This window comes from Hippocampus guttulatus, chromosome 9 (assembly GCF_054856545.1).
Source record: "Hippocampus guttulatus isolate MCC_2025c chromosome 9, RoL_Hgut_1.0, whole genome shotgun sequence".
Lineage (NCBI taxonomy): Eukaryota > Metazoa > Chordata > Actinopteri > Syngnathiformes > Syngnathidae > Hippocampus > Hippocampus guttulatus.
Window position 1 is genome coordinate 18,331,078 of NC_141269.1, and position 15,170 is coordinate 18,346,247.

General features: G+C 43.0%; 1 protein-coding gene across 6 annotated transcripts in view; it reads right to left on the minus strand.

Annotated features, from left to right (window-relative positions):
• LOC147200659 (endonuclease V-like) overlaps nt 1–15,170 on the minus strand; it is a 77,000-nt gene that overhangs the window by 40,072 nt on the left and 21,758 nt on the right. The gene's annotated exons all lie outside the window — the stretch shown is intronic.

The following is a 15,170-nucleotide window of genomic DNA, read 5'->3' on the forward strand; positions in this document are numbered from 1 at the left end:
GAAGCATTGACAGAATTTCGGTAGGGCACTGCAATATGACCAACATTTCAACTCTTCGTATTTTTTCCAGATATATCAGTAACAGTAAGGTAACAATATTACTATGGCTTCAGTAAAAATATAAATCCAAAAGTATGTAGAAAGTGTGGTTTTGTATTACAACTTACTGACAGCCATGGACATTGACAAAGTCAACAATAAATGAAAATTTCATTCACATTGTATTGTAACTGTGTTTTACTGACACCAATCTTACACCTCTTTGTTGTGTTAGCGCGTGTGCGCATCAACGTGAGTGTTGTGCTGTATCATCTTGCATGACCCGAGTGAGGATAAGCGGTTCAGAAAATGGATGGTTGTGTTGTGTGGCTTGTGTGGACTCCCAGCGATATGAACTATGCCAGCCTAGATAGCGTTTTGAGGCTCCTCATACAATACGTTGAGTCGTTGGTCTTTTTTTTTTTTTTTTTAAATAGAGCTTGGGCGGCCTCACAGTGCAGAGGTGCAATGTTCGATTGCGGCTCCGGCCTTCCTGTGTGGAGTTTGCATGTTCTACCCGGGCCTGCGTGGGTTTTCTCCGGGTACTCCGATTTCCTCCACATTCCAAAAACATGCATGGCAGGCTGATTGAACACTCTAAATCAGGGATGTCAAACTCATTTTTGGCGCGGTTCACATTTTATTTACCGTTACACTTGGAGGGCCGTTATGACTGAAAGCATATAAAAAAAGTCAAGAATAACTGTTGATTCAACTGTTTTTTAAGTGAATATCACGAGGGCTATGGTAACAAGAAAATGCTTAGAATATATCTCTTATTAATTACATAGGAGAATTTAAAATTGTGGCAGACATTTTAGACAGGATCATGGAAGTTGACATGTTTGAGCTGCTTTTGCGGGCCACATAAACTGATGTGGAGGGCCAGATCTGGTCCCCGGGTCTTGAGTTTGATACCTGTGCTCTAAATTGTCCCTAGGTGTGAGTGTGAGCGCGGATGGTTGTTTGTGTCTGTGTGCCCTGCGATTGGCTGGCAAACCGGTTCAGGGTGTCCCACGCCTACTGCCCGAAGATGGCTGGGATAGGCTCCAGCACCCCCACCCACCCCCACCCCGCTCCACGCGACCCTTGTAAGGATAAAGCGGATCGGAAAATGGATGGATGGATGGGTATATTCTGTTTGGATTTACGTCCAACAACAACGTCCCAACTTCATTAGAATTGGGTTTATATATTATCTTGGATGTCCACATCAAGAGAGCACAGTCATTGTACTTGATGAAGAAGTGTTTATGCAGAGTGAAGAAAAGGCCACAAGCAAACAGATGTGCGCTGGCTGGCTCCTTGCAGTAGCTTTGAGCACTTTCAGGCGACACACACGCGCACACACACATAGCCACAGATGTGCAGTGGTGCCTGGACCAGTGGCCTCAGGCAAGTATTTATCATTTAGCCTGACAAAGCCCTTACAACTCTTTACTTGTGAGTGAGACTAATAAAGGTTATCTTATCTTACTTGTCCTCTCCATCCTGCCTCCCTTTTTTCAGATTATTCTTTCTCACTGGAATGCACCTCCACGAATGTTGGTTCCAGCCGAAGCGTTTGAAATTGGAATCATTAGGTTTCCCAGCAGGTCGAATTCAAATTGTGCTCACTGCCACCCACCACGCTTCACCCAAAAGAAGGCCTAGAGTCCAGTTGCTGCAGCACCAGAATGTCAGACAGCCATATATTAACATTTAGACAGCCGCTGGGCCCAAAGGAGATGTCCGCTTTAAATCAATCACACCCCTTTTGGCACAGTCCGAAAAGTTCCACAAGTCAACTGGTGCAGCTGGCGGCAACAGAGCGATGACGTTAGTCTCGCATGATCTGCGTAGACGTCTACAAATGTCTTTATTTCACGTGTGTGGTAAGGGGATCAATCATCAGACAAGCCATCATTTTAATGAAAAATAGTCAAGTTGTGTCAGAAAATAGGAAGAACCACAATTCATTGTGGTTCAACAAATTCTTGGTTATAAACCCAAAGCACAAACTTAGCTCAGGCACCTGAAAGAGGCCGGTTTTATTTTAAGAATGAAATGATGCAAGCTATTTCATTGATTGTCACACAGGCACCCGTTGTTTTTTCGCTAAGGGCCCCCTGATTCATGTTTATTGTTATAAATTCATGTCTGTTTTGTTCTTTAGCCATAATTCATAAGTACATGTTTTTAGGTTAGACACTATGCATTTTTAAAAGTCTGGGCCAAGGGAAGGAAGCAAGTTTTAAATGTGGGTCCAGAGCTGAACAAGTTTGGGAAGATTGCTCCTTGGAATAATTCAACTAAATTTTAGACCCAGTGAGTTTCTTCAATCAAATTTAAATGAGTTTTTTTTTTTAAATCATTACCAATATTTTGATGAGTACAGAGAAATAACAGGGTTGTACTGTCATAAGATGTGGAGTTTAGCATAAATTTTGACTTAGGTTTTTTAAGTTATCATACATGGCTCCTTGCCTTTTGGGGGATACTAATGGTAGATGAACATGGTGAAGACAGAACTAGATGGTAGGCCATTGGTGGTTCTTTGGGTATGAACATATAGCGTGCCCCTGCCATATCCCTGATCATAATTCACACACCCCACAATCTATCTACCTTGCATGTGAGAAGGGAGCAACACAATCACCAACACACTTTTCAGATGTTAAAAGTAGTATAACACAGGGAGCACACTCACACAGAAGCTGCTGTTTGCCACGGCTCTCGCCTAGACACTCGTGCTACCCCGCCAGGCCACGCACATGCAATGTACACAGATGCTACAATACATCGATTAGTTCTATACTTTTTTTTGTTAAAATATATTTACAGTATGTTTAGAAAGTGCGTTGTAATCAAGGTTATGATAGTTAACAAAAATAAAATTGGCAAGCAATGTTTTATCAATACTGTAAGCAATCACACGTGGGAACTGGACGCGAAGAAAATCGTGGGACTATTTGCATTGTTTGCATACAAACTGTGTACTTTGTAGTCAAGTCTTTTAACGCATGTATTGCCAGGGCAATTTTGAAGGATGAATTGGCCCTTTGCCAAAGTGGCGCTTATGCAAAATATGGATGTGGAGTGGAATACAGTAGCTACTTTTCAACAGAAATAACACCCACAAATCTTGAAAAGTTGGCAATATGCAGCAAGGAAAGGAAAGCATGCTATTAAGTAAGGGTTTAAGTTTCTTTACAGTAATGTACATGAAGCTATGCACATTTGTATGAATGACTTTCAAGCAGTTCAGGGTGTCCCCTGCCTACTGCCCCAAGACAGCTGAGATAGGTTTCAGCACGCCTCACGACCCTTGTGAGGATAAGCGGATGCGAAAATTGATGGCTGGATGGACATGTATGAATGCCTTGCTCTTGTTCCAGTAGCCCATTTTTCACAAGTGTCTTGGTTCGCCAAAACATGACACAGGCCATCCGGGAAACATTCGGGCCAGTATGATCACAATTTGCATAGCTCATCCAAGGTTATTTCTTACAATTAATGGTTAACAATATCATTGCCATTCACAACACATGAAACATAAGCAACATGGCGGGGAGGTCATTGTTTTTTGTGAGGTCCTCAGTCATGGTTTCGTAGAGTGGAATCTTACCAATGGTCCCGAATAAAAGGGTGAAATACGGTTAGCATGTCGGCCTCACAGTACAGAGGTGCAGGGTTCAATTCCTGCCTTCCTGTGTGGAGTTTGTATGTTCTATCCGTGCCTGCGTGGGTTTTTTTTTCCAGGTATTCCGGTTTCCTCCCACATTCCAAAAACATGTGGGGCAGGTTAATGGAACACTCCAAATTGCCCCTAGGTGTGATTGTGACCAGTTCAGGTTGTCCCCCACCTACTACCCGAAGACAGCTGGGATAGGCTCCTGCACACCCGCAACCCTTGTGAGCATAAGCGGATTCGAAAACTGATGGATGAATGGATGAAAAATTATTCTAACCCTGGTTATAAACACTGTAAACTGAAGTGTTTTTCATCAGTTTGTATATGCTTAAAATGTGTGGGATGGGATAAAACTATACATATAAATACACAATATTTGTATACAGTGTCCCCACATCGCAGATCTTCAGCTATTGCAGGTGGGTCTGGAACATAGCCACTGTGATAAATAGTGGTCCACTGTACTGGCATAATTATTTATCACTATAGTTTTCACATTAGTTTAAAAACTTTCCTTCAACTTACGTTTTATTATAGATGTGCAGATATTTTACCCAGTGGCAAAATTCATCTCGAGCAATTCTTTCTCAAGATCAGTGTGTCAACTGGCTGACCTTGAAATGTAATCGTCTTCCTCGGCCCATTGCCCAGCGAAGCACAAAATTGTGTTCAAATCTGTTTTTAACTTTTTGAGAAATTGTGTTCACTCTCAGACAAAACCAACACCAGCAAGAACCCAACTCTCTGTAGGTGACTGCTACAAATAAGAAAAAAAAACTGGTCCGTGAGATCTCAAACAGGCACTTGTGCACATGAAGGACTGTGTCTTGCAGTATCGTCTGTGTCTAGAAAGGCAGAGGTGAGAGCACAACTAAAAATATGCAAGCTGGGCTGCTTTGAATTATTCAAAGAGTATTAGAGCGGGAAGGAGATGGATGGATGGAGATGGCTAGATGGATGAATAAAAGAGTCATGCGAACACAGGATGAATGAAACCAGGGACAAAAAGGTAGGAGAGATTTGGAAACAGCGACGATTTAAGCTTTAAGGTGATCAACTTTTATCACACACATACATATACGCACACACCCACACACATCTCACATACACACATGCCATTACAAACGACAAAGATGTGCACACATCCTGCAAGGCGAAGAGACAATTCTTGTATTTCTATTAATGTGGTGACAAAACAAAAAACATGAGGACAAGCAGTGGACAAACTATTGTTCTTAGATGAAATACATTTGAAAATTCAATCTATTCACAACACACACAGGCAACGGTTCTAACCAAAACAAACACGTTGCATTTCCCCTCCTCATCTCACCACAGGTGCCCACCCCACCCACTAGGAATTCCTCAATCTCTTTCATTCCATTCATGCGGGCTTCCCATTGCCTATCACTCACATTAAAATTCCATCTGTTTTTGCAATCTGGCACTGCAGCTGCTTTTACATTTCCTGTCTCTGGCTGACACCCGGGCTGCATAGAAACGCAAGATGGAGGCACACTAATTGCTTCTTAGCTGGGAGGTTGTACACATCCAATATCCAAAGAGCTTTCGGAATTGCAAAGAAGCCTTTCTTGTAGTGTGAGTGGATCTGCAGAAAGGTAGTGTTTCATAATGGATACGCAGGAGCAAGACAAAGAACCCAAGTAAAACTCAGTTACCAGTATCCCTGACATTTTGAATTGCAAATACAGTGCTATGAAAACTTATTTGCCCTTTTCTCAATTCCCATTTTTTTGGGGCAGTTTCCTTACTTTAATGTTGAAGATTGTCAAACAAATGTAAATATCAACGCCAGTAAACGTAAAATTATTTATTAATGAAAAAAAAAACTCAAAGCTACTCGGTCCTGGGTGGAAAAGTATTTTTCCACCTTGTTAAATCATGAATTGACTGTGATTAAATGGAACCTTGCTGACAAAATGAAGTTCAACCAAAAGATCGCAAAAAGCTGCAACCAAATGCCACAAGAAACTCAAAAACAGACGAAATAAAGAATCTGACATCTATCAGTCTGCAAAGGGTAACACAGTCATTCCGAAACCCTTAGGGCTCCAGCAAACCACGGTGAAAGCCAGTTTCCACGAATTGAGAAAACATCGAGAACACACTACTCAAGTGGCCAGCCTATGGAAATAACCCCAAGAGCACAGCGGCGACTGATCAAAGAGGTCACAAAAGGAACCCGGGACTACAACTAAAGAACTGCAGACCGCCCTCACTTCAGTATTCATGACTCAACAATATGGAAGAGACTTGGCAAAAATGACATTTGTATTTGGATTTCCAAAGCAATAACCACTGATGACTAAAAAAGAACATCATCTTTTGGAAAATTAAAAATCTGAATAATTCCCAGGTCTTTTGGGAGAATATTTTACAAGATGTACTGTAAGTTAAATTTTCTGGAAGTTATGTCTGATATAAATGTAAGACCGCATTTCAGAAAAAGAACATCATATAAACAGGTTGAGGCAAGTGTGGGCCTGCTTAACTAATTCAGGACCTGGACGACTGTGATTGATGGAACCATGAATTCTGATCTTTACCAGAAAATCGTTAAGGAGAATGTTTTACTATCAATTTGTAATCTCAAACTGAAGCGCGCACAATACATCATGAGTAAATCAACTTCTAAATAAATAGAAAGTTCTTACCGTTGAGGGTAGCCCAGCCAGTTATTAGGTTTAGGGGGCAAACACTTTTTCACACAGGGCCAGGTAGCTTTGAATACATTTTCCTCCTGAATAAATAAAATCATAATTTAGAAAATATCTTTGTCTAATATTTAGATTTGTTTGATGGTCCTAAACATTAACCTGGGGAAACTCTGCATAAAAATAAGAGTGCGAGAAGATGGCAAATACTTTGTCATGGCACTTCTGTTGATAAATCGTGAGTATTCCGCAACAGGAAAATGCAAAGGGGAAGATCTAGTCTGGTAAGCAATGTACGGGTGAATGATGTCAGGAGGCAGCAAATATTATTAAAGTTAGTTAAAGCACTTCGTATAACACACTCAGAGGAGGGAGGATCTGGAAATATCATGTTAACTGTGTGTCTCGGGGAACTCCTACAAGTGCCATTCCCATTGGATGTTTGTCTGTGGGGATGCATGAGAGGCTGAATTGATTTCAGCCGATAGGGAGAATGACCAATGGCGCATCATCAGCCCCGCCTATGTGTTTCTTAGTCACCTGGATGGGGTCCAATACATTCATTTTATCTTCCTACCCAGGATGGGCCGCCTGTCACTCAATTCACGGATACAACGGTCATGACAAATGACGCATTAATTCATGTGAAAGACAGTTTATCGACTACAATTACAACTATAAATTTATTCGAATTTGATGTGCAGTTTGGCAAGCAATCACCATGGTGACATCATTCTGCCATACAGGAGTGGTGTAAACATAAGTATATGTTATTGGGATACCGCAAATCAATAAGACACGGACAAAAGTGCGGATTGGAACAACAATGCACACAAACCTGTGGCTTAACCACTTCCTACATGTAATTTCGAAGCATGAGATGTAATCATGGCCTGCACTTCTTAATCACTCAACGTATCATACAGACTAATAAATAAATAAAGCCAGTATGTAATTAAACGTTACAATCTCCAACCCAGTAAAATCACACATGCTAACATAACATGCAGGAAAGGTAAGAGGACACGTGTTTATGATGGAACATCTTTCTATTTCAAAATCAGTAGAGTGCCCGCAGGGAATAGAACTCGGCGGCATCTGACTGATTATGAGGACCGGCATCATTTATTCATGGAAAAATACGCCTGATTTGATCCTCTGAACATGTGACCGCTTGACAACTTTGCACGGTGCGGGTGGTTTTCAAATCATTTGACCGGAGGACGCAACCTCATGGCATTTGTTTTTTGGAAGCGTGACTTTGAAAAATTTTCATTCCCTCCAACCTCACGGACAAAACATGTCAGAGTTATACCCGGATAAATTTAAATAGAAGAACTCGACTCAGGGAAGGTCGTTGGTGCAGCCCGACGGGAGCGGATCTCTCCGAGCGAACGGCGGGCAGTTGCTCTGCGATCACACTCAAAGTCCCCCATGTTCCTCGTCGGTCTTTTATTGTTTACATGTGCAAAATACAAGAAAAACACTGCCCCCAATATTTGCATACCACGCCCCCAGTATGCCCCCTCGGTCAGAAATGTGATTAACTTTTGTCGAGCTTTGAACCACAGATACTTTAACACCGTCTCCCACGAATAAACAAGTCGCAGATTTCGCAGATGACAAATGGTCGCCTGGGCCGCGACCAGTTCCCAGACAGTCTTTTGGTGTTCTAAAACACTTCTTTCCGAAACTGTTTACTCCCAAGCTGTAAGACAACTCCCTGCCGACTTCAAAGAACGCTCGGGCCCCGACACCCTTGCGCACAGACATTTGGGGGGCGCTAAATACACAACACATCTAGACAGGCCCAAATTAAATGGAACTTTAAACATGATATCATTCTGTTCGTAGATTCCTCTGACAAAACGTTTTTCTGAGGCATCAAAAACGGCCAAAGCTTTTATTTTACAAAGTACATGTGTGGCACACATCAGACAGCCGTGCTGGTTCACACACTCAAAGACGCAGACACTTAACTGCGCGCTCTAATTTATGACGGCAGCCGACAAATCACAAAATATACAAAACATTTTGACGGGGCCACAAAATTCATGCGCAAAGCTCCTTTTGACATGTCTTATTCCTTGTCTGATTGCCACAACCCCAAGGTTGCAAAGAGGAAAACAGAAAACTGATTTGAGATTATTGCGTGTGCATCCTCCACTTCCGTTGACAGTACTTTTGTCTTGTGCACTTTTGTGACATAAATGAGACCTAGGCAAGTGTTGGACTCAAAATCTGTGGGAGAGATTCTGCTGGCGTGTGCATTCGCCCATCAACCTTCACTGCAGGATTTCACCATGATGTCAAGTTTCTTGGAATAAGTTCTTTCTTCCGAACCCTGATGGGGCTGCATGTCGAAGGATTTTTTTTTTCCAAGTTGAGTCATATGCAGAGAGACAGAGGGGTTAATGTTTGTGTGCGGAGTGATCAATTAAAGTTTTATCATTAGTTCTGACACTAAATATAAAGGTTTTGTGCAAGAAATATGAAAAAGAAACCGCATTTCCCCTTTCAATGGCCCAAAATACACATCTATATCAAAAAGAGTTGCTTGAGGACAAGAGGACAATGAAATGGCCCTGACCCTGAAACAAGATCTGAATGCAATTAAAAAAAAAAAAAAAAAAGCAATCAATGCTGATGAGCAATCAGGCATATTTACAGCACTTTTTCACAAGACTCGGTGGCAAATATTTCAAAGTCGCGTTGAGCCATGCAGACTCCGACAGCACTGCTTTACTGTTGTATATGTTAGTTGCTCCATGTACAGCACTTTGTGTGCAGCGATGGCTGTTTGAACGTGCTCTACAAATACATTTGATTTTTAGTTTGAGTTTGAGCCACCCTGCTCCTTCCGGTCTCCCTGCTTTTTGGGGTCCTCCAATTACCACCTCGCAAAACGTGACATGTACACCAGATATAAAACGGTTTGACGCTGCTGATTAGTTGCCGTTTCTTTGAATTGAATTAACTTGGACAATTTGGCCATTGCGGAGCTTTCACATGTTGTTGTATATTAATAAATATTTTTTTTAAAATACAGTCGAATCCGATTTAATTAAATCGTACTCCCACTGAATTAAACCAAATGAAATTGTTACATTTTAAAAGGGTACGATCCTTGGACCGAATCGTAATCCATTTATCGAGAATCATTATGAATCGTCTTTTCTGGGGAGATGCACACCTCTAACACACACACACACACACACTTACACACACAAACACTTACACACAAACACACACATTCATTATCTGATTTAGTCTCACGAGGGTCGCGGGTGTGCTGGAGCCTATCCCAGCTGTCTTTGAGCAGTCGGCAGGGTACACCCTGAACTGGTTGCCAACCAATCGCAGTGCAGATATACACAAACAACCATTCACATTCACAGACACAACAAAATTTAGAGTGTTCAATTAACCTACCATGCATGTTTTTGGAATGCGGGAGTAAACTGGAATACCCGGAGAAAACCCACGCAGGCAAGGGAGGAACATGCAAACTCCACACAGGAAGACCGGAATCTGTCATTACACATGCAGGAATCTGCTGCACAATCCATGTATTCACACACAACTGCATAGCAATGCACAGTAAGTGATATTAATTGCAATTTAGTATTTCGCACGTGCTATGAAAATAACATTCTCAAAAACTGTAGATGTTGTCAGTGATAAAGACGATACAGTGTTTGTGGATGACACCAGAGGTAACAAATGAAGCCTGACACGGGAGAAATAGTATTTGGGAACAGGTGTGGAAAAAAAAAAGAGTGTCAGTCGAGTGGACTGAAGAAAGGTTAAAGTGGGTTAAAGGTTAGTGCCTTGTCTTTTTCTGCTGTGGACGTTCAACCCGGCTTCTGTTGCTTTAAGACGCCTCCACTACCCTCCCACTAGTTTAACAAATCACAATAACACTTTGATGAAATAGGAACACATACAGGCAAGGATGAGTTAGCTACTGTTTCTAATTTTCAAAAAATGTGTGCATTTCCTTGCAGTGGAAAGCAAAAAGGATCCTGAAGTGTGGGAACACAGCACAGCCTAGTGGAAGCAAGTGAAGGGGCGGAGGAAGGCGGGATCAGTTCAGGTCAACCAAAAGATTTTTTTTTGCCTCCTACTGAAAAACGTGGGTGTTTTAATAAGACCAGATGCTGTCAATGCAATATCTTATTTGACTGTTCACAGGAGGGCTGTAAAACTAACAGCAGTTCTCAATACTCGCGTACCTTGTTAAGAGTTATCAGCTGGTGGAATATTTCCCGGAATACACAGAGGAGATGAGTAATAGATGAGCTGTCGTCCATTCACAATGAAGTGTAATAATCTTACTCATCACCACAGGGCAACAATTTCCCCCTACGGTATCTCCAATTATCTAATTAGTTGATGTATCATGTGACATAGCCATTCGTTTTCTAATCCGCTTACCCTCTCAAGGGACATAAAACATTTGAATTTAGTTGTCACAAAAAACGGAGAATTTGCACGTCTTTTCACTAAAATACCCTCTTTGCTTCCTTCAGTGATGTTATTACCTTGGTTGAATCGAAAACAATAACTACGCTTTTACCTTGATCTCCCCCATTGAAAAGCACTAGTAGACAATTATGGAACAAACACAACAAATTTCCCCTAAAATAGGACAAAGAAGAGCACAAACACAAAAATTACTAACTAGCAAATAGTACACTGTCCAGTGACATTGAATGTCAAGTCAAGTCAACAGTATTTATAGAGCACTTTCAAACAGCCATCGCTGCATACAAAGTGCTGTACATGGAGCAATTTAACATGCACAATAATCAGTAAGACAAATCGGTAATAAAGGTGGTAGAAAGCACCAAACAGTAAAACCAAGAACAAATCTAAGTCATGCTGAGTCGAATGCCAAAGAATACAAGTGAGTTTTGAGGAGGCTTGCCGAATGTTTAGTGGGAGGTCATTCCAGAGAGAGGGACCAGCAACAGAAAAGGCTCGATCCCCTCTGAGCCTCAGTTTAGTTCTTGGTACTTCTAATAAAGTCTGGTCCACAGACCTGAGGCGCCGGGCAGGTGTGTAGGGGCGGATGAGCTCAGAGAGGTAAGGTGGCGCGAGATTATTCAGAGATTTGAAAACAAATAAGAGGATCTTGAAAATAACTCTAAAATGAATGGGGAGCCAGTGAAGGGATGCCAGAGTAGGAGTTATGTGCTCCCTCTTACGAGTACCAGTCAAGAGGCGAGCGGCGGCATTCTGGACCAGCTGAAGGCGCTTAATGGAGGACTGGCTGACTCCAAAGTAAAGGGCATTGCAGTAATCGAGCCGGGATGTGACAAAGGCATGAATTACCATCTCAAAGTGTTCATGTGAGAGGAGAGGTTTTATTTTGGCCAGCTGTCTAAGGTGAAAGAAGCTGGATTTAACAACGGCACCAATTTGCCGATCGAGTTTGAAATCACTGTCCAGTTTAAGGCCCAAGTTTGAGACTGTTGACTTAAGATAAGGAGACAGGGGGCCCAAGTCTACAGGATGGAATGTACAAGGGCCACTGGGACCAAACAATATCACCTCTGTCTTCTTTTCATTGAATCTCAAGAAATTTTGTGCCATCCAGGTTTTGATTTCTTCCAGACAGGATAGGAGTGGCCTTAATGAGAAGGCGTCTTTCTTGCTCAGTGGGACAAGGATCTGGCAGTCATCTGCATAGCAGTGGAAGGGAATACCATGTTTCCTTAAGATGGAACCCAATGGGAGCAGATACAGCGAGAACAGCAGAGGCCCCAGAATTGAGCCCTGTGGAACACCACATGACAGGGGAGCAGTGCGTGACTCAGAGCAGCCAAGGCTGACACAGAAGGTTCTGTCAGCTAAATAGGACCTAAACCACTCAAGAGCACTGCCGCCAATGCCCACCAAGTGCTGCAAACGAGACAGCAGAATACTGTGATCCACTGTATCAAATGCTGCAGTTAAGTCCAATAAAACTAGACACACGTGGTCTCCAGAGTCATTTGCCAGGAGGATGTCATTAGAAACGCGTAACAGGGCTGACTCCGTGCTATGCATCGTCTTGAAACCTGACTGGAAGACCTCCAAGATGTTATGTTCATCCAAGAAAATTTTCAACTGCATGTGCATGACTTTTTCCAGAATTTTGGAAATGAAAGGCAGCTTGGAAATGGGCCTGAAACTTGACAGCACATCTGGATCAAGGCCAGCTTTCTTGATCAAGGGTTGGACCACAGCATGTTTAAACTGTTGGGGAACTACACCAGAAGAGAGGCTGCTGTTGATGATATCCAAGACTGATGCGCCAACACTCGGGAGAACCTCCTGAAAGAAGTGCGGGGGAAGAGAGTCGCAAGGGGAGCCAGATGGCTTTGTCTGGCGAACTACATCCTCCAAAAGCGCCAAGGACACAGTTTCAAAAGAATTTAGCACAGCTGAACATGGAACATGGACAGAGGGGTCAGATGCGGTATTTGAGACCGGAGTCCTAGCTGTAGAGACCTTACCAATGAAAAACTGAAGGAATCTGTTGCACATCTCGGGTGAAGAATCCGAGCAAGTAGGCAGAGGGGGTTTGAGTACAGAATCTATTGTTTTAAATAGTGCGCGTGGGTTGTGACGGTTAGCTTGAATAAGGTCCGACAGATATTCTCTTTTGGCCTTTTTTACTGTGAGCTGGTAGTTACGCCAGCAGTCTTTCCAAATTTGATAAGAGACATGCAATTTGTCATTTTTCCACTTGCGTTCGGCTTTGCGACACCCCTGCCTAGCTGCGCGGGTAATGTCGTTAAACCATGGCTCGGGTTTAGGTTTTGGGAGCACAGTTTTTGAAGGAGCCACCAAATCCAGGATGGCACAGCATGATGAGTTGAACCAAGAGGTGAGTTCCTCTGTGTTAGACGAGGGTACGCAAAGGTTATTAAAGGCATCAGAGAAACGACCAGCAGTGCGAGGGTTAAAAATTCGGCGTTTAAAACTAGGAGCGGCAGATTTCACAGCAGCACGCGATAAGACTACGTCAAATAAAACTGCCATGTGATCAGAAATCCCATTTTCAAGGACTTCCAGATTTGACACCGGTAGACCATAAGCAAGGACAAGGTCTAAAATATGACCTTGTTCATGTGTCGGGCTGGTCACATACTGCACGAAATTAAAAGAGTCGATAAGTCTTAAGAAGTCCTTTGCTAGCGTTTTTTTCCGGACAGCACACATGGATATTAAAATCCCCCATTAGGAGGATATGATCATATCTCAGCCTGATTTCCGCAAGAAAGGTTGAAAAGTCGCTTAAAAAGTCTTTGTTGTATTTAGGAGGACGGTAAATGACAGCACAGAGCACCGGGAAAACACGCCCGACTTCAAAGAAGGTTGCTTCAAAGCTGGTGGCCGATGTGGTGAATGTGCACCGTTTACATTTGAAATTGTTCTTAAAGATGCTCACCGTTCCTCCACCACGGCCTGATGTCCTCGGGGTATCGAGGAAACCACAGTCGGGTGGCAACAATTCAAGCAAAGCGTTGTACTCACCAGTACCTGCCCAAGTCTCCGCCAGACACAGGAAATCCAAGTCATTGGAAAGGAAATACTCCCTCAGAATATGGGTCTTGTTCGTCAGCGACCGGGCGTTTAACAACGCGATCCTTGTGGGAGTAGCAACGGGAGGGATTGCCTCTTCCGATCGCCGAGCCCGGGGGAATTCCCTCAAAAGCTTTCGCTGGATTCCTCCCCGAGAAAGGCGTGGAGGGTAGAAATGCCGTGGCGCGATGGGAGAGCCAACGACTGTTAGCAAGCACGAGGCGACGGGGTTGAGGGCACACCACGCCGGAGCGATCGAAGTGTGTCTCAGATCCCGTTTTAGCTTCACGAGCTGACCGCTACGTTTGCCGCGGCGGCGGCGACGGCGGCGGCGGCGCTTCTGTGAAGGGGGCGAGCGAACGCGGAAGAGATTAGCCGGCAGGTTAGCCAAGAACGGAGGTAGCGTCTTTTCACCACCGTCTTGCCAAAACGCGGCCGAATCTCCGACGTGTTGTTGAATCAATAACAACGATCGACGATCATAAACCAACCGAGACGCTGCTAGGGAGGTAACAAGCATTGCGAAAAGTAAAAAAACCCGAAATGGCAGGAGCGTCGCCGAACACACTGGCGCACAAGCGGCCATCTTGTTCCATTTGTCCCCTCAACGGACTGTAGGATCAACTTGAAGCTTGACACGATGGATTCTTGAGGTGTTTTTTGTGAATTCGATATCCTCGAAAAGTTGCTTCTTTCTGTTTTCTTGTTTTTTATAGATTTGGATATCAAGTAAAAAAATGTGAATTTGAAGTTCAGAGGGTGAAGAATCAGTTGCCTTCATGGCCCTGGCAAATTTATTTTGTGGAACCCTGATTTCCCCACTCTGGTCCACTTCAATCCTGTCTTAGTTTGCCCTTTTTTACATTATTAGCCATAGGCCTTGTGTCTATTTTACCTTTTTCATCCATCCTACTGGCTCCGTTGTTTCCCATGTACCCTTGTCTTGTCGTGCCTTTTGTCTACTCAGTAACTATAAGTTGTCTTCGAGGCAATACGAAACACTATTATTCTGGCATGTGACGCATTTTATGGCAGATATCTTACTTGTAAAATTACTGCTTAATTTTAGGTGACTTTCATACCATACGGCATGTTACAGCCATTCAAGAGATCGAAGGTGACAGGGTTCACATACCATGCAGAGCTTTGTTATATTTGTGCTGATCTCTTAATCACAATTCATTGGCATCACAGCTCCAGAATAGGAG